Below are 24,531 nucleotides of genomic sequence, written 5' to 3'. Positions count from 1 at the left end.
GGAGTGACCTTTGGCTATTTTATGCTTTTAATTAATAATTAAGTAAAATCAAATGGAATTATGTATTCAGATTACCAAGAACTGGGAAGATAGTCGTAACACACTGGACAAAAGAGTCAAGAAACACAAAGACCTTTAGAGGACAATCTTTTCCTTATATATTATAATAAAATGAAATTTAGTAGAAATAAGTATAAATCCTTATGCTAGAGATTCTTTAAAAAACTACTTCACATGAATAAATATAGAGAAGTCATGGTTAGACCTCATAGGTCAAGAAGATGTGTCTTCTAGTTGCACCTGTGATACTAGTGCTAAACAATGACAATATCACTCAACCTCAAGCAACTTTTAAAATTCATACACCAATTAGAGACCATCTGCTACTAGGAAGTAGTAGACATAATGTCAATATTAATGAATAATATGTAAAAACTTTACCTTTCAATCTATCTAATTATTCACTTGTCAGTCTCTATCATTATCTATCTTTCATCTTTCTATCTATCTAATCATCTACTTGTCGTTCTGTCTGATTATCTATCTCTTAAATACATAGTTATGTATTAGGACTAAATCTAACATTATATCATATAATATAACATTATTTTGTTACCTGAAAAGACTAACATAAATCATATCATACAATCTTTAATATCTTAGATGACATAATATAACTAACATAATATCTATTATATCATATTATATAATACATATGGCATCTTATGTGACATAATAGGGTTAATACATATAGCATATCACATCATGTAATATACAATATATGACATAATAGAACTAATGCAAGATATGTTCTGTTACATAATGTAACATCTTATATGACATAATAGGATTAAAATATATGTTATGTTATAACATGTAACATCTTATATGACATAATAGGACTGGCATATATATTTACATCACACAATGCAACAGATGTACTATCTTATATGATAGAATATACCACACAATGTATTGCATCATATAATATATATAATCATATATGTTAGTCCTAACATATTCATTATCATGGGAGTCATAATTGCATAGGTATACATATACATATGTGCATATGTTTGTGTCTGTAAGACATATACAAATATATACAATTATATTTATGCATGTATTATAAATATATGCAGAGAATTTAAGACCTTGATCATGTCCTTCTCTCTAGAGACTTTGCAGGAATTTCCCTAATGTGAGATGTAGGTCTTTTTCTTTTGGATGAACTAAGATACCTTACTCCCAGTAGAACTCATTCACTCTGTATATTGTTTGGGATATATTCTCATCTGATTTATGTTTACTCTGTGAATGGAGAGGAAACATATTTTACAACTGTTTGTGGAGTGAATGAGAGTAAGGATTCTAGGATGACCTAAAAGTTGAGAATATAGTCATACAACTAATCAATAAACATTTACTAACCATTTTCTATGTGCCTTGCACTATACTAAGTGTTGAGGTTTCAAAAAAAAAAAAAAAAAAAAAGACAAAATATCCTTGCCCTCAAGGATCTCACAATTTTATTGGGGAAGATAACATTTAAAATAAAAAGAATCTGATAAATTTGGGAAGTGAGTACTTGCAACCAGGTGGAAAATTATAATGTGGCTTAATGAGGTCCTTACCTTAAAGGGGGGATCTGGGAGGAATTCTCTGATGTCCACCTTTAACCTCTTGAATCAGATTGATCTCCTGGAGAGCCAAGAGGATATTGAAGAGGTGAGAGTTCAGAGCTGATTCAATCTTGCTAGAGGTTATTACTGGACTTCTATCCAAGAAGTAAGTCTGGATGATTGAAACTTCAATTATAATGAGGAGGGGGTAGTGGCTGTGATGCATATTGTCTGTGTGACCAGGATATGACATTTAATATTTCTGTCCTCTAGACAATTCTCCAAGACCAAAAACTATGGGACAGCTTGGTTCTAGACTGGTATCCAGAGTTTCCTCACTAAGCATTTCCTGATAATAAAACCACAGGTCCAGAACAAAATCAAAAAACAAATAAAGAAACAAAAATAAACAAATAAAAACCAACAATGAAAAACAAACAAAAAATTTCAAAGAATCTCAAAAACATATTTAAAGTCTCAAATAAAATTCTCAATTTCTTTTCCAAATCAGAGATAGGAGAATAGACCCAGAAGTGTTAATGAAGAAGACATAAAAGGGAGATGGCACAGTATGGGATCTTTAGCTGTCATCAGGAGCCATTCAGCACTCCCAGGCAAGACTGCTTTCTTACCAGAAGGAGTAAATTGTCCTTTTAAAACTCCAAAGCTTCTGCATTTTAGTTCTGGTCTTACTTTAAAAATCTGAAATAGGAGTATTCTGAAAACATGTGAAAGTTTCTGACAAGATAGAAGGTTGCTTCAAAACGGAAAGATTAGAATATAGGATAATTTAAGACTGGTGTTTCTTACTGTAAGCACTCAAATGTAATGTACCAGTACTCTTGATTTCAGAGAAGAGATGAAGAAATTCAGAGAGGGAGAAATACTAAAAAAAACAAAAAAAAAAAAAAGGGGGGGGCTAGTAATATAAGAGAGTGGTTCACAGAAATGATATAGTATGAAATGTCATATGATACCTAAAATCTATTCTAGCTCTGACAATTTATGAATCTTTATTCTATTCTATTATTCTTGTTGTTATCCATTTATACAGGTTATAAGGGGCAGTAAGTGGGCCACAGCAAAATTAGCCAAAGTAAGCAAGACAACAGATGCCAGGGCAGATCAAAGAGAATTTTAAGCAAATGTAAGCAAAAGCACTAGAAAGCCTTCCAAAGGGAAATGGTTGCCTTGGAAGGCAATATGTTTTCCACCAAAGGAAGTCTTTAAGTAGAGTGTGAATCATTCCTTGCCAGAGATATTTCTCTGTTCAGTCTTACGCATAAGGGTAAGACCATATGACCCCATGTTCTTTTCAACTTAATATCTTGTAAATTAGTTATTTCAAATCCTGATTATGTGATTCTTTAGAATATATCTGATTATTTTGTAGGCAACTATAACATTTTCCAAATTAAATTAGTTTTCAAGGAGAATCCAAATCTTCCTCCAATGCTTCATCATGACATAAATGTGATCCTGTGTACTTGATACCTATGCCAACAGAGCTGAAATTGATAGTTCTTGCCAGTCTGGAAAGACCTCCTCAAGCTCTAGTGATATTTACCATATGTGTACCAACCAAAATTAATCCAATGAAACTTCTCACTAGTTTGGTCATGGGATAATAACTTTTTTGACCTCAGAGATTTTAGAAGATCATATATTAGGTCTTAAGAAAAATTATGATCTATATTGTTGGAAGGGTAACCCATATTGTTGAATTCATTCACAGATGTTTGAAAGGCAATTATAGTTAAAACATTTTTAATGTCACATATTGTGATAGCAAACTTCATAACGCAGAAATGTTAGGTATTTCTGTCCTAATCAGAGATAGGATGCTATCATTTATGGTAATCCTTTTCTCTATGTTTATAGACATAGTAGAAAAGATGATGAATTTGCAATCACCCATTGATGGTTGCATTTTAATATCTCTAATAAGAAATCACTATAGTCAAAAGTAGTGCCTATTTTTTAGAACTACTCTCCAAGTGGTCCTAATGGAAAAGAAATCCAAACAACTGGTGCCCAGATCCCCACCTGTTATCCATGAGTGGTATAGCATAACACAGTTCACAAAGAGGCCTAGTCTCCTAGGTTAGAGTCTGTTTTATACCCACAGGCTGGCTTTCATGTATGCTGACCTTCCAAACTGGCAGATGATACCATACTGTACGCACATAATTTATTTCAGTGACAGGCTAAGCAAACTTCAGAGGGAAAAGAATGCCAAAGCTAGCCTCATCCTGGCTCCAACTCACCTGGCAATGGAAAGAGGAGGTTTGGGATTCACATCTTCCCCACAAACAGCTTTTAGCACTAATAAATGTAGGCTCCTCCTTTGGAAATTCTGAGTTTGGAAGCTTATTCAGAACTGCCTTTAAAACCTGTTTGCCCATCATTTTGGCTCTTCTTGGTGGTGGCAACAGTGGATGTAAATTTTTGAAGCAGCCAATTTGATTCAATTCACTGAATTCAACTAATGCCCAATGTATATTGTACTATGTAAGTGCCGAAGGATTTTTTTGTTTTTCTTTTTTTGTTTTTGTTTTTTGTTTTTCTTTATTTTTTAAAGCTATGTTTCCTGTCTTAGTGGAATCACAAAACGGCATATAGTACATATGCATTTAAAAGGATGATACAAGGAATTAAACTTCTCTCATGCTCTGTCTCTCTACATATGCATATATAAATACCTATATATGCGTATGATATAAAATACATTGATAGTACTTGTTATATGTTTTCTGCATTAAAGGATTTTAAAACCAAAATTTAAAACTGAAAATCAAACTTGGTATTACTAAAATTTTCCTCTGTTGATTAAATTTTAGAGAGAAACGGCAATTCCCAGATTAGTTATTGAAAGTGTCAGGTGCCGAAAGAGGGAGGGGTCATTTCTCACTTATTTTTTTTCTCCTAAGTTCTGTTTTGTGTTTTGAAATAAATTGTAAATGATCAATTCAGATTTAACTTTCTTGAATTAATTTCTGTGCTGAACAAATGAAAGGACAAAACCATGACTCCAGAAAAGATTCAATATCTAATCTGCTATCACCATTTTATTCATTTATTTTCTAACTGAAGAGAAAGATAACTGATTATACTTACTCTTCCTACTCACTACTCAAATATTATCCTCTTCAGTGTAGATAGTTCCCAATTCTTTCTTCACTAAAGCAGATTATAACTTCTATTATTAAGAGACAAATCCTAGGGAGTTAGTGGTCTTAGGTAAATGAAGGTTAAATGATTTGTAGAGAGTTCAACTACTAAATTTTTCAGTCTTACCCACTTCAATCCAGTCTCATCTGCTATTTGAATGTATATTCTATAAGGATTGACTTAAGGATTGGGAATGTTTAACCTGGAGGAGAGAAGATTCATAGAAGGAGGGGAAAATAATGGACAAAATAGGTATCTTGTCAGTTAGAGGCAAGAACTTAGACCTGTTCTTTTTGGCTCCAGACCAGACATAATGAAAGGAAGTTATAGAGAAATAAGTTTAAGTTTGAAGTTAAGAAAAACTTCCTGACAATCAGAACTCTTCATAAAGAACTCATGATGAAAAATGTTATGTCCAGAGAGAGAGAGAGAGAAAAGTAAGAAACTATTAATGCAGATTAAAGCCCTTTTAAAAACTTTCTTTATTTTTCTTGCCTTTTCCCCCAACATGGCTAATATGGAACTGTTTTTGCATGACTTCACATGTATAATAGGAATTGTATTGCTTGCCTTCTGAATGAGTGGAGGAGGGGCTGGAGGGATGGAGAGAATTTGGAGCTGAAAATAGACATTTTAAATTTTTAAAAAGTGGAACATAAGTGTAATAGGTTATCTGGGGAGGGAGTGGTAATTCTCTTTACTGGAAATTTTCGTGCAGAAATTTCATGATCCTTGTCAGGTATGTTTGTAGTCAGGGTTTTTTCAAGTGTCTATATATATATATATATATATATATATATATATATATATATATATATATATATATATATATATATATATATATAGAGAGAGAGAGAGAGAGAGAGAGAGAGAGAGAGAGAGAGAGAGAGAGCTAGATAGTCCTTGAAGTTCTTCCAAGTCTCAAATTTAAAAATACTCCAGTTGTCTCCTCAACTAAATAAACTATTTTTTAAAAAATTAGTGACTAGACTGCAAAAGGGTGGTTATTTGTAAACATATTTTTATAGTAAAATTAGAAAATCAAAGAAACACAAATGAAATCTGAGAATACAAATTGCTAGTCATCCCTTTCCTAAGTACCTAGTCTTCTAGTTGCCTTTGGCTAATCAAATGCCTCAAAAAATAAATGGAATGCCTTCTCCCATGGTGCTTAATTTATAAACTGCAAACAGCATGTTGGATTGTGTAAAGCATTTAGCACACTCAATGAATGTTTTTTAATATTATTCCTATTGGGCTACATGTTTAGTAGCAGCCAAGACAGGGCTGAATGACAAGGCAAAGAGCTGGGGCTCCAAACAATGGCAGGCCCATTAGGCAGCAGCAGCTGTGGTCATTATTTCATTCTAGGTCCCCAAAAGGTCCCTTGAAAAGCACTGTTTCTCCCTCTCCCACAGCCATTCTTTCTCAGAATTCTCAATTTGGAAAGGACTCAGTGGCAGTCTAGTTAAATTCATACCTGAACAGGGATTACCTCTACAATCTACTAGAGCAAGTTAGCACCTGCTTTATTTGAATATCTGAAATGAGAGAAAACTTACTACTTCCAGAGAAAGCCTGGCCTATTTTTGGAAAGTTCTAATTGTCAGGAAATTTTTACTGACATTGCACCTAAATTTCCCTCTCTTACCAATTGCACCTAGGTTCCAATTAGCACAAACAATAGAATTCCCCTGAAGCAGTCACATTACTTGACTACTACATATTTTCACTGGACTGGAACTATTTACCACATTTTACATAATTATAACTTCTAATAGTGTCTGAATGTCCGAATATATTCAATTACTACAGGGGATTCATTATTCACACTAATTGGGACTCAGCTGTACTACTAGTACTGACCTCTGGGAGCAAGCAGAATAATTCAAATCCCTCTCCTATGAGACAGCCCTTCAAACACTTTAAAAACAGCTATCATATTTTATCCCCTCACCCTGCTGCTGCCCTTGTCTTTGCTAAATTCCCTCAGTTCTTCCTACCACCTTCATTTGACATGATCTCAAGCCATTTTATCATCCAGTATGGCTTGTCTCTAGATTCTCCCTAGCTTATCAATGTCTTTCCTAATATATTTCTATTATTCCATTTAAAGGAAGAAAAAGACTGTTACTATGTAAATGTTTGCATAAGAAAGGCATAAAAATTATGGGACTTAAAATACTATTCTACCTTTACTATAGAATTAACATATATCTTTTCAAAGCCACCTCACATGAATGGTTAGCTTCAACTATTGCCATATTTGTTTTTTGAGAAAAACAATTAAAAAAGAAGGAAAAGATGAGGGAAGAGAAATTAATGAGGAAGAGAGCTGGAAAAATCATAATAAATAACAGTCCTTACCATGTAAGCATGTTGAAAAAGAGAATATAATGAGAAAATTGTTTCTACTTTATTTAACTGTCAGTCATCTCTTGGGGCAGCTAGGTGACATGGTGAATAGAGTTCTGGGCTTGGAGTAAGGAAGACTCATCTTCCTAAATTCAAATCTGGCCTGAGATACTTACTATTTGTGTGAGCATGGGCAAGTATTCTTACCTGTAAAATGAGCTGAATAAGGAAATGACAAATTATTCCAGTATCTTTTCCAGGATAATCCCAAATGTGTCCCAAATTGGGTCACAAAAAATCAGACACAAGTGAAAATGATTTAACTTAACGGGCATCTATCATTTTACGTATCCTATTTGGCCAGTGTTAAAAGTAATAAACATTGATCAGGAGAAAATGAAATAGTCAAACCCAAATTTCTGGTTGAGTCTCAGTTTTCATGAATATACCCATGCTTTGAGAACAAAATTTATTTTCATTATCACAGATCATTGTTTTCTGCTTATTAATATATTTTTCTCTCTAGCTGTATTCAAGAACCTATATTGTTAATTCCAGTTTATAGTTATATGTCAGAAATAATTCTCTCTCAACTAGAAGTTAATGTATAAATCTTGTATTTACAGTGTATGTATGACATTCCTCAAAGTGCCATATATGAATCAGTTGAAGGAGCTAGAAATTTTTAGCCTTACCAAAGGAAGACCTTGTAGAATGGGGAGGAAGGAGAATGGAAGAATAACCATTATAACTGTCTTAAAGTATTTGAAAGACAATCATGGATTTATTATCAACAATAGAACAAGCTAAAAGATGAAGGGAGGCAGATTTCAAGGAAATGTGAGGAAAGCATAAGGCTAAACATAAGAAAAATGCTCATAACATCTATAGCTTTCCCAAAATAGAATAGGTTATTTTGGGTTATAGGTGAATCTCTTAATTGAGTCTTGGACATTGTAAAAGGAATTCTTACTATCATTATTAGATTTTATAACTTGAGTTTCCTTGATTCTATAAATGGAAAGATCACTGATTTTTGAATCAAATTTTAATCTTGACATTGCTACTAGTTAGCTGTGTGTATGGGCAAACCACTTAATTTCTCTAGGTCTCTGTTCAAAATGTGGAAGTACACTGGATGACCTCTAAAGTCCTATCCTTTGTAATATACTGTGACTCCTGCATACTGAAAAATGTTAAAACAGAATTTGACAGTTGGAGGGGATCTTAGTAGCCATTTAATACAGATCCAATCTATACACAAAAGATCACCAAATCTCTGCTTAAAACCTTCTAAGGAGAGGTAACACACCGCCCCTGGAGGTAGTCTGACCCATTCTAAACACCTCTGTTGATGAATTATTTTAGTCATGAGTGACTCTTTGTGACTGTGACTCCATTTGAGGTTCTTGGCAAAAGATATTAGAGTGGTTTGTCATTTCCTTCTCCAGCCCATTTTACAGTTGAGGAAACTGAGGCAAACAGGGTTAAGTGACTTATTTAGGGTCACATAGCCAGTATCTGAGGCTGAATTCTAATTCATGGAGATGTGTCTTTCTGATTCTAAGCCTGCCACTCTATCTACTATGCCACCTAGCTGTCTAACCACTATAGTCTTGTTTTTGTTTTTCTTTGAGATCATGTTCCCAAAACTGGCTCTTTGCTCTTATTATATTGTAGATTTTACTTCTGTTTTTGCCTTGAGAGGCCAAAATGAAGTCTAAAACTTCATCCAAATGAAATCTTCCAAATACTTGAACACAACTATTAAGCTCTTCCTCCTTTCCCCCATTTTCTTATCTCTGACCCAAACATGTTCAGTTATTTTAATCAGTTCTCTATGGAATATACTCAAAACCTTTCTTCATACTAGTTGGTCTTATCTGGATACATTCTAGCTTATTAGTAGTTTTCTTAAAGGAAAGTGTCTAGAACTAATAATGATAATCAAGATGATGTCTAACAAGGGAAGAGTACAGTGGAAATATCATTTCTATGTTATTAGAAGTTATTCCTCTCTCAATTCAGCCCAAAATTGCATGAGCCATATTGGCTGCTACATCCTAGTACTGATAGTAAGCTTGCTGTCTATTTAAAGCCTGAGAGCCTTTTCAGAAAGGCTGCTTCTTTATATTTGTCTCCCCCATCTTCCATTTGTGGAGTTGATTTTTCATACTTAAAGATAAGACTTTCCATTTATTCCTATTGAATTTCATTTGATTAGATACAGCCCACAGCTTTAACCTATCAAGATCCATTTGGATCCTGACTCTGTCATCCAATATATTGGTTATTTTTCCCGGCTTTGTGTCACCTGCAAATATGATGAGTATACTATGTAAGCCTTTATTCACATCATTGATCAAAATGTTAAATAGCACAGGGCAAAACTGATCACTGGAGGCATTCCTCTGGTGACTTCCTGCTAGGTTAATATTTACCCATTAACAACTATTCTTTGCTGGTTTTTTAATCTATCCAATTGGCACCTAATCTCTTAGTTCTCAGCCTTTTAAAGAGAACAAAGTGATATTCTATATCAGATGTAGAAAATACAAGGTGATAAATAATTTTATCATTAGGTCATGCTACATTGTTTTCAATGATATTTTAGAGTGTTTGGTATTTGTTTTTGGTTTCAAGTATTTTCACCTGCACTAATAATGTTTCATTCATGAAGCCATATCTTTGTGAATCTTGTTTTTTTGGTGTTTGCTATTTCAAAACTAAGTCTCATAAAAAATTGATTTGGAGCAGAAACAAAGGTAGTAGTGTCTAATCTTATTCCAAGTTTTGAGAAGCTGTTCAGTGTCCAACAAAAGCACAGAATAAAAAAATCAATTTGTATTATTTTTCTAAAATGGCTACTAAAATGTTAAGCCATAGATATTTATTAATGTTTGATTTTAACTATTTAAATGAAATCATTAAGTATTTCTTTTTGGTCATGTGATGCAGGGAAAAAATCAGAGACATTAAAAGCACTACAAATGAATCAAGTTGTGGAATCTCTGGTTTAATATATATCTTCACATCTTTTCCTCAAGAACATTATTAAATATTTTATCCAAAACTTTGCTAAAATGTATGTAAATTATATCTATAGCATTCCCCTCAACTACTTATTTGGTAATCTAGATTTTACAGATTTTGCCAACCATTTCTTTAATGACACTCTCAATAATTTCTTCAGGATTCAAAATCAAACATAGTGGCATGTAGTTTCCAGTCTCTATTCTCTTTCCATGTTTTAAAATTGGGACATTTTCTCTTACTCAAGCTTTTGATACTCCTCCTATTTTCCATGATCCTTAAAGTATTGCTAAGAGTGGCTCTGTAATCATTTTTGCGAGTTCTTTAGGGATCCTAGGAAGTAGTTCATCTGGGCCAGACGACATCTTGGTTATCAATTCTATATTAGTTATTTTTATATTATCATTTCTAGTGTAAACTTTTGTCTCTACCTTGAAGAGAAAACAGAACAATAAATATTGAATCTACACTTTATCCTCAAATCCTCACTATCTCTCATGCCCCATATTCAAGTTATTGCCAAGACCTGAACATTTCACTTTTTTTTTTTTTTTTTGCAATATCACTCATACATGTCCCTTTCTCTCCTCTGATACTGCCATCATCCCTGATGCTGATTCTCATCACCTCACACCTGGACTATTTCAATAATCAGCTGGTGGGTCTGGCTGCCTCAAGGGTCTCTCCACTCTAATACATCCTTTATTCAGTTACCTAAAGTGCATGTCTGACCATGTCATTCCCCTATTTGATAAATTCCAATGACTTCCTATGACCTCCATGAGCAAATACAAAATGCTGTTTTCCTTCAAAGTCCTTCATAACTTACTCCTATTTAATTTTCCAGTCTTCTAATCCTTTACTCCTTTCCCCATACTTTTCAATCTTATGATATTGACATCCTTGTCATTCCTTGAGCAAGATACTCCATCTTTAGGCTCGGGCAGTTTGGCTTTCCTTCCTGCCTAGAATGCTCTCTCCCCTTTCAACTGCACCTAAGAACTTCTCTGGCTTCCTTTAAGTATCAATAAATATCCCATCTTTTATAAGAAGTCTTTCCTAACTCTCTTGATTCTAATACTTCATCTCTGTTCCTATTTATCCTGTACATAACTTGCTTTGCATTTATTTGTTTGCTTGTTGTCTCCCCCATTAGCATGTAAGATGTCTTTTACTTCTCCTAGTATTCCTGTATGCCTGGCACATAGTAGGTACTTAACAAATGTTTCTTGATTGCTTGAGCTATTCACTTCTCTATTTTTCCCTTATGCATCCCTCAGGCACAAAGATGGGCAACATTAAGTAAAACACAACTTGTGCTATGATGATCTTCAGTTTCTCATTCAAGACTTCATGATCATTGGCAAAACCTTTTAGATTCTTTCTGGTAGTATCATTATGCCTAAATGAATCTCCAGAATCAGTAGTTGTCATGCATTGAATCTAGGAGATTTTCTTTTATTTCTTTAATATCTACCCTTAGAAAAAAGAGCAGGCAATTCTATTGTTGTTATTAAGTTAGATGCCAAGGTACTTCTGAGCTGAGAATTACCAACTACCACTACTTTTCTCCTCCTCTTCCTCATCTCCTTAGTGGGTGTAGATCTGAGTTTCTTTTATAACATTCTTGGGAGAACAAGAAGCTTCTTATACTTCAAAGCATTGGGATTTCTCTTTTTCAAGAAGAGCCTTGAATGTGTTTTTAAGTTTTAATTATATAGCTGTCCTCTTACCCCCTTTTCCCTCTGTGTGACAGTCTTCCATGCTACATTATCGTTACAAAGGTCATCTCCCTCCTCCTCCAACTCAGATCATTTTCCCTCATTGGAGCCTTTCATGTGCTTCCTTTATGATCCCTTCATTCTCCCTAATGACCTGGGGTGCAGAAAGGCATTCTTCAGATCTCTTTACCTCCTTTAGGAGAGAAATCATCCCATACTTGGAATACAGATAACAGTCACTCAACTATGGTAAAAATGCAAACATAACACTCTATATGTAGGTCACACACAATTTCTCTTATTTAATGTACTGCTTGAGAATTTACTACCTTGCATCTTCAAATTACTTGTGAATATTTATACCTCAAACCTAATCACATAGCTAAAACTTTTTTGTGGTCATTTATAATTTCTTAATAACTAACCCTTTCAAATTCTTTTCTTTTGCCTCAACAATAACTTTATAGCCACAGCCGTAGTTACCTCCTCTTTTGTCTACTCTCTGTTCCACCAATTTGCCCCATTCACAAATCTACTTTATCAGTTTGCTTAACCCACATCTTAACCCTTAGAGCAAGGTCACATACAAAGTGCTATGAGTATGCTAAGTTTGGAGTCCTTTCTTGTACAATGCTCAAGCTAACACTGATCCTTTAAGGTAACCCCCTTTGTGATTGATGATACTTCCTCTGATCCTCTCAGAGGACACCTCCTCTGTGATACTTCCTCTGATCCCTTCCCTCCCACTCCAGCTGCTAGTGTTGTCTCTCTCTCTCTCTCTCTCTCTCTCTCTCTCTCTCTCTCTCTCTCTCTCTCTCTCTCTCTCTCTCTCTCTCTGTGTGTGTGTGTGTATACATATCTATATGTAGGTATATAATATCTTCTTAGTAAAGATTAGGGATAATTTCATTTTTTCTTTGCATCTAAGGAACAAGTGGTGTGCTGGTAATTTTTAACAACTGATTTTTTTGGGGAAAATATACATATATAACACTTTTAAGTTTAATTTGTACTATTATCTTTCTTAAATCTAGAATAATCAACAAAACAATTATGTAATGCCCTGATTTATAACATTTGCTGATTTTTAAGATAGAAATATGCACCCTGAAAATTGAACAATTAATAGAAAATCTAGCACAGCCCTGTCTGGAAGCCAGTTTTTTACACATATAAGACATTTTATTTCATGGGTTTCAGTCATGTCAAATTCTTCATGACCCCCTTTTGCAATTTTCTTGACAAAGATACTGGAGTATTTTGCCATTTCCTTCTTCAGCTCATTCTGTAGATGAGGAAACTGAGGCAAACAGGATTAAATGATTTGCCCAGGGTCATAACAACTAGTAAGTGATGAGGCTGGATTTGAACTGGGTCTTCCTGATTCCAGACCTGGTATTCTATGCATTGAATTATTTAGTTAACCATAGAAGACACAGTAAATATTCAATGAATTGATTTTTTTAAATTATTTTACAAATGCCATTTTGGAACACAAACTGTTTATAAATAGGGGAGTACTGCAATCTTTATCAGTATGCTGCCAGTATGTGTATTTATGACACTGACTCTATATAATTATGTACACATATATTTCATATTTATAGTCTATTGCACAAGTGGATAAAATAATTAATTTTGGTAATTTTTTTCCCTGAGGCTAGGGTTAAGTGACTTGCCCAGGGTCACACAGCTAGAAAGTGTTAAGTGTCTGAGATCAGATTTGAACTCAGGTCTTCCTGAATTCAGGGCTGGTGCTCTATCCATTGCGCCACCTAGTCACCCCTGTAATCGGTGATTCTTGTAGCAAATGAATAAATTCTCAGAATGCTCATTTACTTCTGAGGACTCCAAGGATAATGAAGGGAATGTTTGTTAGGATCCAATACCATCTTTCCATTTTCCATTTGGTAAAATTGTTGGAGAAGCAAGCAGATGGTTTCTAGAATCCCCATTCCAAGGATTTCAAGAGCCCCAGATGGCAAGATAAATGTATGATGGTGCAACACACATATCCTCATACAAAGAAAAAAATGCAAGAAAACAATTTCCTAAATGTCTTCACCCTAAGACCCTTAGATACTTTGAGGTTTCACTGCTTTGGATACTGAGAATGTCCTGACATATTAATGGTATGACTTGCAATGTGAAATTAACTAAAATTGCTTCTCTAAGGATTGTTTTTCTTCTATTTTTTCTTCTCCTTTTCCTTTTTTTTCCTTTTTCTTCTTGTTCTTTTTTCTCTTCTTATCTCTTCTTGTTCTTGTTTTTTTTTTCTTTCTTTTCTTTCTTTTCTTTTCTTTCTTTCTTTCTTTCTTTCTTTCTTTCTTTCTTTCTTTCTTTCTTTCTTTCTTTCTTTCTTTCTTTCTTTCTTTCTTTCTTTCTTTCTTTCTTTCTTTCTTTCTTTCTTTCTTTCTTTCTTTCTTTCTTCTGCTTCTGCTTCTATTTCATCTGCTTCTGTTTCCTAATAAAGTATTTCTGAAGCTGGACTTGCATCAGCAGCAACTTTTTACAGGGTAGGTGGTGACTTCACCTAACAGCTGTATATATAGCCCTTGAAATGAGTAACCATAAACAATGGAAACTACTTTATCTTTCCAATCACTATTAAAATAGACCTCCTGGGGGGCAATCAGTGAATATGAATAACAAAATTTATCAGTTTTAATTTCAATACAGTTACATCTGAGTAAGGCTTGTGTCAGAGGCTGTCGGAATAAATACTGGAAACATTTCCCCTAGTTGCCAAAATCCTAAAGTCACAGTACTGTTGGAACAATGTATACTAGAACTCTCACTTCTGATTTCCAAATCATTTGAAAAATAATCTTGTTGAGCTATCATTGGGCTTTAAATACCAAAAATAATAATTTAAATTCTAAGAGAATTATTTTTTGCAACACAAAGTTCTCAAAAATATCAACTCCTGAAATCTTTGGGGTTTTTTTGAAGGCTCAAACCTCAATTAAGATTTGAATTATTTTGTCTTTTCAGTTGGCAAGGGTAGTTTTTCTCACTTAAAATTTTATTCTGCTCTTAAGTCTGCTTGACAGAAAAAGTTCACATTTTAACCATCATCTTTTTTCATTTTTTAATTTAAAGGTTACATGCCACATTTTTACTTTAAAATAATAGTGCCATAGGTCAGAACTTTTGTTTTGTTTTGTTTTTATGGGTTGAGATTAGGCCAAGCTTGGAAGAAAGATTTTAGCCATCAGATGTAAAGAGAAGATTTTACCCACTGCAATCAGATAAGGGTGCTAAAACCTTTTCTCAAAAGCTTGTCAGAACTTGACAGGAAATGGACTCTAAAAGGAAAGATTTTCAAAATATAAGCATTGGGAGAGGTAATATAGTAGAATGGATAAGAGGTTTACCCTGGAATTAGGAAGATTCAGATTGCCATCTTGTTTCTGGCACAACTAGCTGTGTGATCACTAGGAAGTTAACCTTTCAGTGTATAGATAATTTTTAAAGCTATATATTTTAGAGGAGTTTCTATCTGTAACAACTAAGAAAGTTTTCACACTGGAAGAATTTTTGAAACTTTCTAAAGACAAGTTTCATTTCTGTGACTTTTTTTTTTCAGAAAATAATGTATTTTTAGAATTTGAGCTATTGCTTCTGGCGTTTAAATCCCAGAGTTAATCAAGATTATTTGCAGAAGAATTAGAAATCAAAAATAATATTTCTAGCATTTTAAAGGTAAAAGTTATAGATATTCTGTCCATCTGTATCAGTGGAGGAGAGGCATTTTTCATACCAAGGGGACATATAATAGTTCAAATTGTTCTCCTCTGCCCCACTCCCCCATCAAAAAAAGGCAATGGGGAAAAATATCCAACAATATTGAGAAGGGTTTTCCCTTCATGGAATCTTTCCAACTCAGTACTCTTTTGGATAAGCAAATGGTTGCTTCAGAATGTAAATCCCATCTGGTGCTTGAAGCCTGGGTTACCTGACGTGGGTGTACTGTCTGTGACAATAAAATAAACCCTGACACCTGTCAGCCTTTGGCTCTGAGCCCCACTGAGCCAGAGGCACAGGGACAGAGTGGGAATATAGGGATGATAAAAGGCATGTTTTTCCCAGGAAAGGCAATCCCTGTGGATGATCAACAAAGCTGGCATCTTAAGATACCCTTAGTCAAATCTTCCCCAAATATTGAAGTGAGGACTATGTATGTATGCATGTATGTGTGTGTGCATACACATTTGCAGAATGTAGTATGCAAAGTCAACTGATGATTCCCTCCTCTGAGGCCCCTCATAGATTTCAAAAGGATTCCCTGTCTTTGTCTTCTATGGAAATCAAATATAGAAGTGCATGACTGCTGACCTGACTGGTAAGCAGTGGGTACTATTAGCTGGAATGTTGCCACTGGCAGGGGTAGACAGGAAAATAGGAATGTTCTTAATGCACTCCCAAAGAAAACCATTGGTGGACAAAAGAGTGGCTGTATTTTTACCCTCTCCCTTCATGCTGCCAGGAGTCTTTAAATAGAACCTCTAGGGACTTGTATGGAATAATTCATATTAAACCCAAGAAGTGGCAAAGGAGGAGGGTGTTGTTTTTTTCCTGGTAGAGCTGGAAGGAAAAAGCTCATTTTAATTCAGCTGTGTTAAATTTTCTCCTTTTGGGCTTTTTAATGGACTTTAGCTAATTTAGTAAAGAGTATTGAAGCCCCCAGGAAAAGAAAAGGAATAGGTAAGAGCACCAAAGATTACATTTCCATTCAGAGGATATTAGCTATACCATTTATGAATGCAGCATGGTGGGCTGTGTGAGACTCTTAAATGGGAAAATCTAATTGAAATGTCCAATTCTTTCCATTTGTATCTTATAAACCAAACAGTTGCTTTGTTATAAAATAAGCAAAAAGTCTCTATTCTGAAGGCCCCATGGATTTTCAACTTGTTTTATGCTAAAGTCTCTTTCCAACTTGCTCTTCTCAAAATTGACTTAGTGATAACAATTCAATTTGTTGACTAGAATAAGAGTCATTCATATTTTTATAGGATAAATAGTAAGGATAAAAATGAATAAAGGGGCAGAGCTATTTTATTTTAGTGGAAAGAATAAGATTTGTGGTCAGAGAATCTAGAGTTGAATACTAGTTCTGCCACTTACTACTGGAATGACTTTAAGCAAGATGAATAACCTTCCTGGCCTGTTTCTTCGTCTATAAAATGGAATAGAAGAACTTTATAGCTTTAAATCTCTGATCCTGGATTCTATTTAATTCAGGAAACTTTATTTTTGTTTCTTCAAATTTCCCCTAAAAATAAGAAAATTATTATTTCTACAGGGTTATCTTTGTTAACATCCTTTCTATCAAAACTGAATATTCCAAAATTATAAAGAATACACATGGCCCCAAAAGAAATAAAAAACAGCCCCATCTGACTCTCTTGCAGAGTTGGGAGATCCACGGATATGAAACATTGCATGTGTTTTTAGATTTTTTTTTTCAATGCTTTGGTTAACTTCAATGATTTTTTTCTCTTCTTCCTCTTTTTTTTTTTTTTTTAACTGTTATTTATATGATATGACTCTCTGAGAGTTAAAAGTTAGAGATACTGGGAGAAGTTCTGCTGATATGAAAACACAAAAGAGATATATTTAAAGAAAAACATTCCTTTTATTCTACCCAACTCTCACCTCAGCATTTGGACAGAGATATTTCAGCATTTGCATTGTTATGGCTAACCTCAACCAATCAAGGGCCTCCGTATTAACTCTAATTTGCCTATCCTAATGGCCAACAGAGCTACAATATCTCTGTATGCTTACAAGTGAATTCAAGGTTAGATTTTTAAAAACCTTCAAATTATTTCATCCAAACAATGACTGATATCAGACTGACACAAATGGAATAATAAAAAAAGAGAAAAATCTTTTTAGTGTCTTTCTGCAGAATGATCTGTACCTAAGCAGTCTTGCTAACAAGTGTAACCCCAAGGAATGTTTTTGTTTTTGCTTGAATATGCTTATCTGTTACAAGTGAGGGCTTTTAAAAGGTGTTGGGAGAGAAGTGATTGGAGTAGTGATAGTGATATTCCTTGGCCCCTGGCCTCCCCACCCCCCAAAAAATAAGAAAAGAAAAGAAAGAGATAAACATTAATTAAGAATTTAAAAAGAAAATATGAAGGGGCAGAAGTAAGGAGATTCAAACAAGACAGTGTTGGAGTTACTATGTTAAATTTATTATGTACTTTTAAAAAATCAGCTGTATATTATAGAATTCTGCATCACACACAGTCCTCTTTTCCTATATTTTTTTTGCATAAGGAAGTGCTTTTATTTGTTGATGTATATCAAGATCATAATTAAAAAAAGAAAAACAAGTAGGGTGAAGAGAGGACTTACAATAAAAGGGGCTCAGTTAAAGGAGCAATGGAATAGGGAGGTAAAGAAATAAAGAAAAACAATATCTTTAGACACAGAGAGAGACAGAGACAGACAGAAACAGACAAAGATAGGGAAAGAGACAGAGACAGACAGAGAAGGATACAGACAGAGACAGACAGAGAGAAAGAGATGCCAGTGATTACATGGAGAGAAGGAGATTACAGAGGAAAGGCATGTGGGAAGTTCAGAGACATGGCAGTGCCAGGGTGCCCAGATTCTTTTTACAATTAGATTATGTAAAAGAAAGAGGGGTGAATATATAGCCTGCCATCTGTTCAAAGGCTTACAACCTTGCTTTTATTGTTCGGGTAACTTGGTGAGGTGGGGCATCAGAGGGATTCCAAACATACCATCCTAGTGAAATTTTAATATGTTCCACACTGTCATACATAAAAAGGAAATAACAGCTGATCATGTCTAGGATTGTCAACAGTAAGCACCCCCTCATCCCTATTTCCCCTTTCCCTTATATGTACTACTCCTCCTCTTCCCCCCACTACCCCCTGCCAATGTTGGCAGTTAGTTTTAGGGAAATGATTCAAGCCCACTGTCATGGGGAGAAATTGGGGTGGGGGGCAGCTGGCTAACAGCAAAGCTAGATCTGGTCTAGGAATGAGATATTATGAGATAGGCCCCCTTGGGAAGTTATAAGCATTTTAAACCCACTGAAATTGATTATCTCCTGATAAGCACCAATTCCGTGGACCCTGGTGATTCTGTGTTTTGGGATGATTACAAATAACCTAATCAACTACAGAGAACATAAGATGAGACGAGTTGATTTGAAAGCAGCGCTGTGTGTGGCTCTGAGGGAGACCTGGGTTTTGGGAACAACCCCCAGCTTCCAATTCCCAGGGACCTTTTGAATTCAGGCCAGGCCTAGAGGTCATATGTTTTGACCCTGGGGGTGGGACTGGTGGTGGGAGATAGTAACTGCATCTCCCTCCATGAATGATTCTAGTTGAATGATTCATCCAGTGCCACTGATGTCAGCCTCAGAGAAGGTGACTCATATCCATCCCAGATAGAAAAAGAGTGTGGTTGTTTTCAAGATCTTGGTGGGAGTGGGGGGGGTGGTGAGGTTGGGAGGAGAAAAAGGACAAGTTCGTGTTCTCACAGATTTCTTTCAACCCTTCTGAAAACCTCTGGCATAGATTAGTTGTGAAAATGGTAAGTACCCAGGATCAAATGATGGGTACCAGAAGGGAAGGAATCCCAGCACTACAGGTAAGAAAAAAGATAATTGCTAGCTTAGAGTGATTAAGGATCTCCATATGGCTTATCATAACTGTCAAGGTATTGCTCAACTATCCATTTCCAAGGGTCATCTCCTTATTATAATGGTACCATTACAGAAGGGAAAATAGAGTTATAATGATTTAAGGCAGTTATAAGCATCTAAACCTCTGGAAATACCCTTGGTGAAAACATTCAATAAAATATGGTCAATGTACTCAGTGAAAGTCCTCACATTTTTTTTAGGAGATCAAATGACTGAATGAGTTAGAAACTGTTAAGTATTATTGAAAATTGCCTTATGGGTTCTTGGCAGTGACTTTAAACTTGAATTACAAATGAGAGTTATACAGACATGTTTCCATCTCTGAATATATTACACATTCAAAGATTCAAACCTCTGCCTTTGTTCTTTACCTGTGAAGATAATATTTGTGAGCAAATTATATAAAACTGACCCAAATGATGCTTTCACAAAATTAGTCAGTTAAATATCATAGTTAATAATGATATTTTGGGAGATATTTTGGTGAAGATTTTACCCTTCAATCCCAAGGCAATGGAATTCATAATTTTTATCGTGGTTCTATAATATTGCCCCATATCTCCATTGTCCCAAAGTACTTGCATCAAAAACCAGATGTATATTTCAACAACATTGTTTAGGAAATGATTAGAGAAATAGAAAATTCCCCAATAAATCTTTTTTAAAAGACAAGAAGTAAACCTCTCTCTCTCTCTCTCTCTCTCTCTCTCTCTCTCTCTCTCTCTCTCTCTCTCTCTCTCTCTCTCTCTCTCTGTCTCTCTCTGTCTCTCTCTGTCTGTCTCTGTCTCTCTCTCTCTCTGTCTCTGTCTCTCTGTCTCTCTGTCTCTCTCTCTCTCTCTTTCTCTCTCTCTCTCTCTCTCATTAAACATATAAATATGTATATTTAACTTTCTTTCTGGGTTATATGCTTCTGATTCAGGTATCATTTTAACATGAAAGGTAGGGATTAACTCAATCACATAATATTTAAAAGTTGGTTTCAATGGTCTCTGCAGAAACTCTCTATTACTATGCACTGCCCTTTAAGGACACCCATGTATTGTAATGTATATAATGACACCTGTATATATATTTGGGAGACCTGTAGATACATAAATACACCTGGTATTCCATACAGATCCATTGGAACAATTCATCACTATTGGGTTTCTTTTATTGTCATTCAAACAATGTAGTATTATAAATGAAAACAAAAATAAACAATTTAACTAATTATTCTAATTATGAAGGATGGTCTCCTCTAAATTCCAGTCTTACTAAGTGACTGTCTTTCACTTACCTGAGTTTTTGTAATATAGGGGACTGTCTTTTTAAATTAAGTTTTATTGTGGTTTACCCACTACAATGAGCTCCAGTTCCACTATACTCTGACACATTAACATTCTGTTCACAGTCAAACACTTCTTTTTACCCAAACAAGAAAAGAGTTACGCTCATGCTTCCTACAGCAAGAATCAGATTTAAAGAGAGAATTTTTCTTCTGGAAAAAAAAATGATTTCAGGAAATTGAAAAAATCCTCATATTCTCAAGAAAGTGTCTCAAAGTTTTCTCCTCACATTTCTGACGCTGACACTATGAATTAATTCTGACACTGGGGCTGAGCATCTTTGCATAGCTATTCCTTAGACCTCCTCATTGTGTTAATTGTCACCCCTCGGGGTAAGCCAACTGCTAAATATAACCAACAGCCAGTGATGTGGCCAATACCGGCACTGGGGATTTCCTTGGGATTTTAATGCAATTAGAACCATACATTAATCCATACCCAACTCTAGCAAGCACTGTGTCCTTCCCAGCAAAGTATCCGAAGTCAGAATCAGTAAATGTGCAGATTCCTAGTGTTCCTACAAAGCACGACACACAAAGCTAGAAATAAATATTGCCTATTGTTTGAAATTATTCTAAGCACTCTAGCAGATGACTGGCAAGAGATCAGCAGCATACATAAGTAGCAATAAAAGTAAACAGCTCTCTTAAACTAGCAGGACTTGGGTTCTGCCTTAATAGTGCCCCCATTGTAATGGGACAAAGGCAGTGCAGAAGATGCCTATGAATTAATACTGGAGGAGTGATGCCTTCTATACCCCTTTCAGCTGATCACATGGTAAGAACCATTACAAAAATACATGTTAAAATTTAGACAGTTTTCAAGTGAAATATTTTTAAACTCACAGAATAAAAACTGCTTGCTTTTTAAAGTTAAGGAACACTTAGTATGTCTTCCCTTGATCTGTCACAGACTTCAAAGGCACTACAATTTAAGAAAAATCAAAAACTGACATGCTTCAAATGAATACAAATTAGAGGAATGCAAATTTAAATACTATTTAAAGACCCTGTATTTATTTAAGAAGAAGATGAAATTCTGAGTTTGGAAATAAGTAACTTGCTATAAAAGTAGTAAGCTCTTGTTTTCCTGCTTACCTTGGGGAAAATGAAGGGCTCGTTTCTTCTCAGACTTTTCTGAGAGCTAGAAAGAGGTCCTGTTACTTCCAAATGCTTTTGTTCTTCTGTCCCTCTGTCACATGGTTTTCCTTTTATATTTGCAACACACAAAAGTTAGGGCTGTTGTTTAAGCCAAGCGGGGTGGGGGGGGGGCAGGGGATTGGGGGGAGGGAAGAGAGAGAGGGGGAGAGAGAGAGAGAGAGAGAGAGAGAGAGAGAGAGAGAGAGAGAGAGAGAGAGAGGGAGAGAATGTCAAATGGAAAAGTGCCATTGCAGTCATATATCAATCAGGCTCACGGCAGCAGCAGCTCACTGGCAAATGGAAACTCCACAGAAACGGGAAAGCTCTCGTTATCAAGAGTAATCACTATGCGCTATTGTAGCACTCTGTGCAGGAGCATCTTATTGCACACCAAAAAAGAAAAAGAAATGTGATACTTTTAAAATATAAATAGATAGATAGATAGATAGATAGATATGAGCTTCTATATGAAAAGCAAACTTTTCTTTTTCACTTTGTGCACTAAAAGAAAGATGCTCACTCTACATAATTTAAGACAATTTAAAAAGTGAGAAGGGGTGGAGTGTGTACTATTTCAGTTTTTGAATGGCATGGAGTTGGAATTCTAAAAAGACAAGAAAAATTGCAAGTAGAGGCACTTTTCAGGCAATTAATGCATATTTAAGTAGCTCCAAAATTCTGACCAATATTGTTAAGATCTTTGTAGACGGCAGGATATTTTTATTTAGCAATGACTATGCCTCCACTGTGCAAGTTTCTTAAATTACTACTTTTAAATAATCATCTGAATGAATTGAAAAATGCATGATTGGAAATATATAGCCAGAGCAATGAGAATCCACATATTATACATAATTAATATTTTAGTGATTTCTTGGAAATATTTTTTTTTAATTTGTGGTCTGTCTGCAGAGGTAATACTTAATCTGAGATATGTGAACTTAAAAAAAAAATGCTGTCCATCTATAAAATTAGCTTCTTTTGTATTCCTAAACATTTTATTTTATGCATTTAAGAAACATTATTCTGAGAAGGGGTCCATAAACTTCATCAAAATGTCAAAGGGCTCTATGGCACAAAAAAGGTTAAGAAGTCCCTCTCTTGGTTCTGCTTCATTAGACATTTAACCAATATCATCATCTATCATTCCTGCTGTGGGGTTTTAAGCTTTTTTGTGGCATGGACTCTTTTGATAGTATGCTAAATGCTACAGAGTACTTTGGTTTATTGCTTACATTCATAATTTAAGGAAATGCTAAACTTCATTTAGAGGGTAGTGGTGGTGGGAGATTTTTTCCCCCCTATCTAAATTCACAGCTTCCTTAAAATGCATCCACATACTCCTTATCTAGATACTATCTATGTGCATAGCAGCAATACCTGAAACCAGCAGCTCAACAAAGCAATAGAAAAATTCATTGCTTCCACAAATATTTCTTAAGTTTCTTATTTAGGTACAAAGAAATTGAATGTACATTCCCAGCTCATAAAGATATTTCCATTCTGGTTGGAAAAATGCTCCATTTGCACACCTATATACAAACAGGCACAAAAAAATTGAAAATTATATATTCATATGGTATTTAGGGTATGCCTGTAATCCTTCACTTCTCAGAATTCCAACTCCATTCTTCTAGTAAATGACATGGCACTTCTCTACCTCTAATTCTCCAAATTAATTGTTTTTATTGTAGAGTGAGCATCTTCCTTTCAATTCACATGCTGGAGAGGTTGCTTGCGCGCGCACACACACACACACACACACACACACACACACACACACACATTTATATACACATTTATATATATATGTAAATGTTAAATGTCCATTCACATAAATATGTGGATATACATATTCATTAAATTTGTATCTATATAATTATATCATTTAAATATAGAATTAAATATTGATACAATATACTTATAAGTATTTACTATACACTTACCAATGCTTATATATATATATAAACAAGTATTTATGTATTCATATAAATATGAATATGAATGTATAAATACTTGTTTACTTTTATTTAATTGGTTCTTTTTATGTTAGATGGAAAGAATCTCAGAGCAAAGTTTATTTATTGGAACTTGTGAAAGATTTAATTTTTGTGAAAATTATATCTTTTAGGATATAGTGCAGCATTGTGCCAAACTGGGTAAAAATTCTTTCTAAGGGTTAAAAAAATAATTTTTAATATGTATATTGGGAACCTAACTCATATCAATGTCATAGGTAACTCTCTGTGAAAGTTCCCTTCACTATCGTAAATTAGCAACATCTTTGCAATTTACAGACTTATAGAGTTGCCTGGGATACTAAGAGATTAAAGTCACACACTTGCAGGCACCAGATGCAGTACTGGAACCCAGGTTTTCTGCATACAAAGCCAAACCCTTTGTCCACAGGATCAAGCTGTCTCTACAAAGTACCATTTAGCCTCCATTTATTAAAATACCAAGTATTGT

The 24,531-nt window shown here is 34.7% G+C and overlaps 1 protein-coding gene across 2 annotated transcripts in view; it reads right to left on the bottom strand.

Moving 5' to 3' along the window:
* Positions 1-22,195, bottom strand: part of NDP (norrin cystine knot growth factor NDP) — a 47,186-nt gene extending 24,991 nt beyond the window's left edge. The window contains exons 1-2 of one of the 2 annotated variants that reach the window (XM_074300807.1): positions 22,021-22,109; positions 1,635-1,701 (exon numbers count right to left, since the gene is read on the bottom strand). The gene's annotated coding sequence lies outside the window, so the exon portion shown is untranslated. Of the gene's footprint in view, positions 1-1,634; positions 1,702-22,020 lie in introns of both variants that reach the window. The other variant, XM_074300806.1, reaches the window with a different exon arrangement.
* Between the last annotated feature and the right edge of the window lie 2,336 nt (positions 22,196-24,531).

This window comes from Sminthopsis crassicaudata, chromosome 3, assembly GCF_048593235.1.
Source record: "Sminthopsis crassicaudata isolate SCR6 chromosome 3, ASM4859323v1, whole genome shotgun sequence".
NCBI lineage: Eukaryota > Metazoa > Chordata > Mammalia > Dasyuromorphia > Dasyuridae > Sminthopsis > Sminthopsis crassicaudata.
Note: the sequence above shows the minus strand (reverse complement) of the source record. Positions and strands in the feature narration are given on the sequence as shown.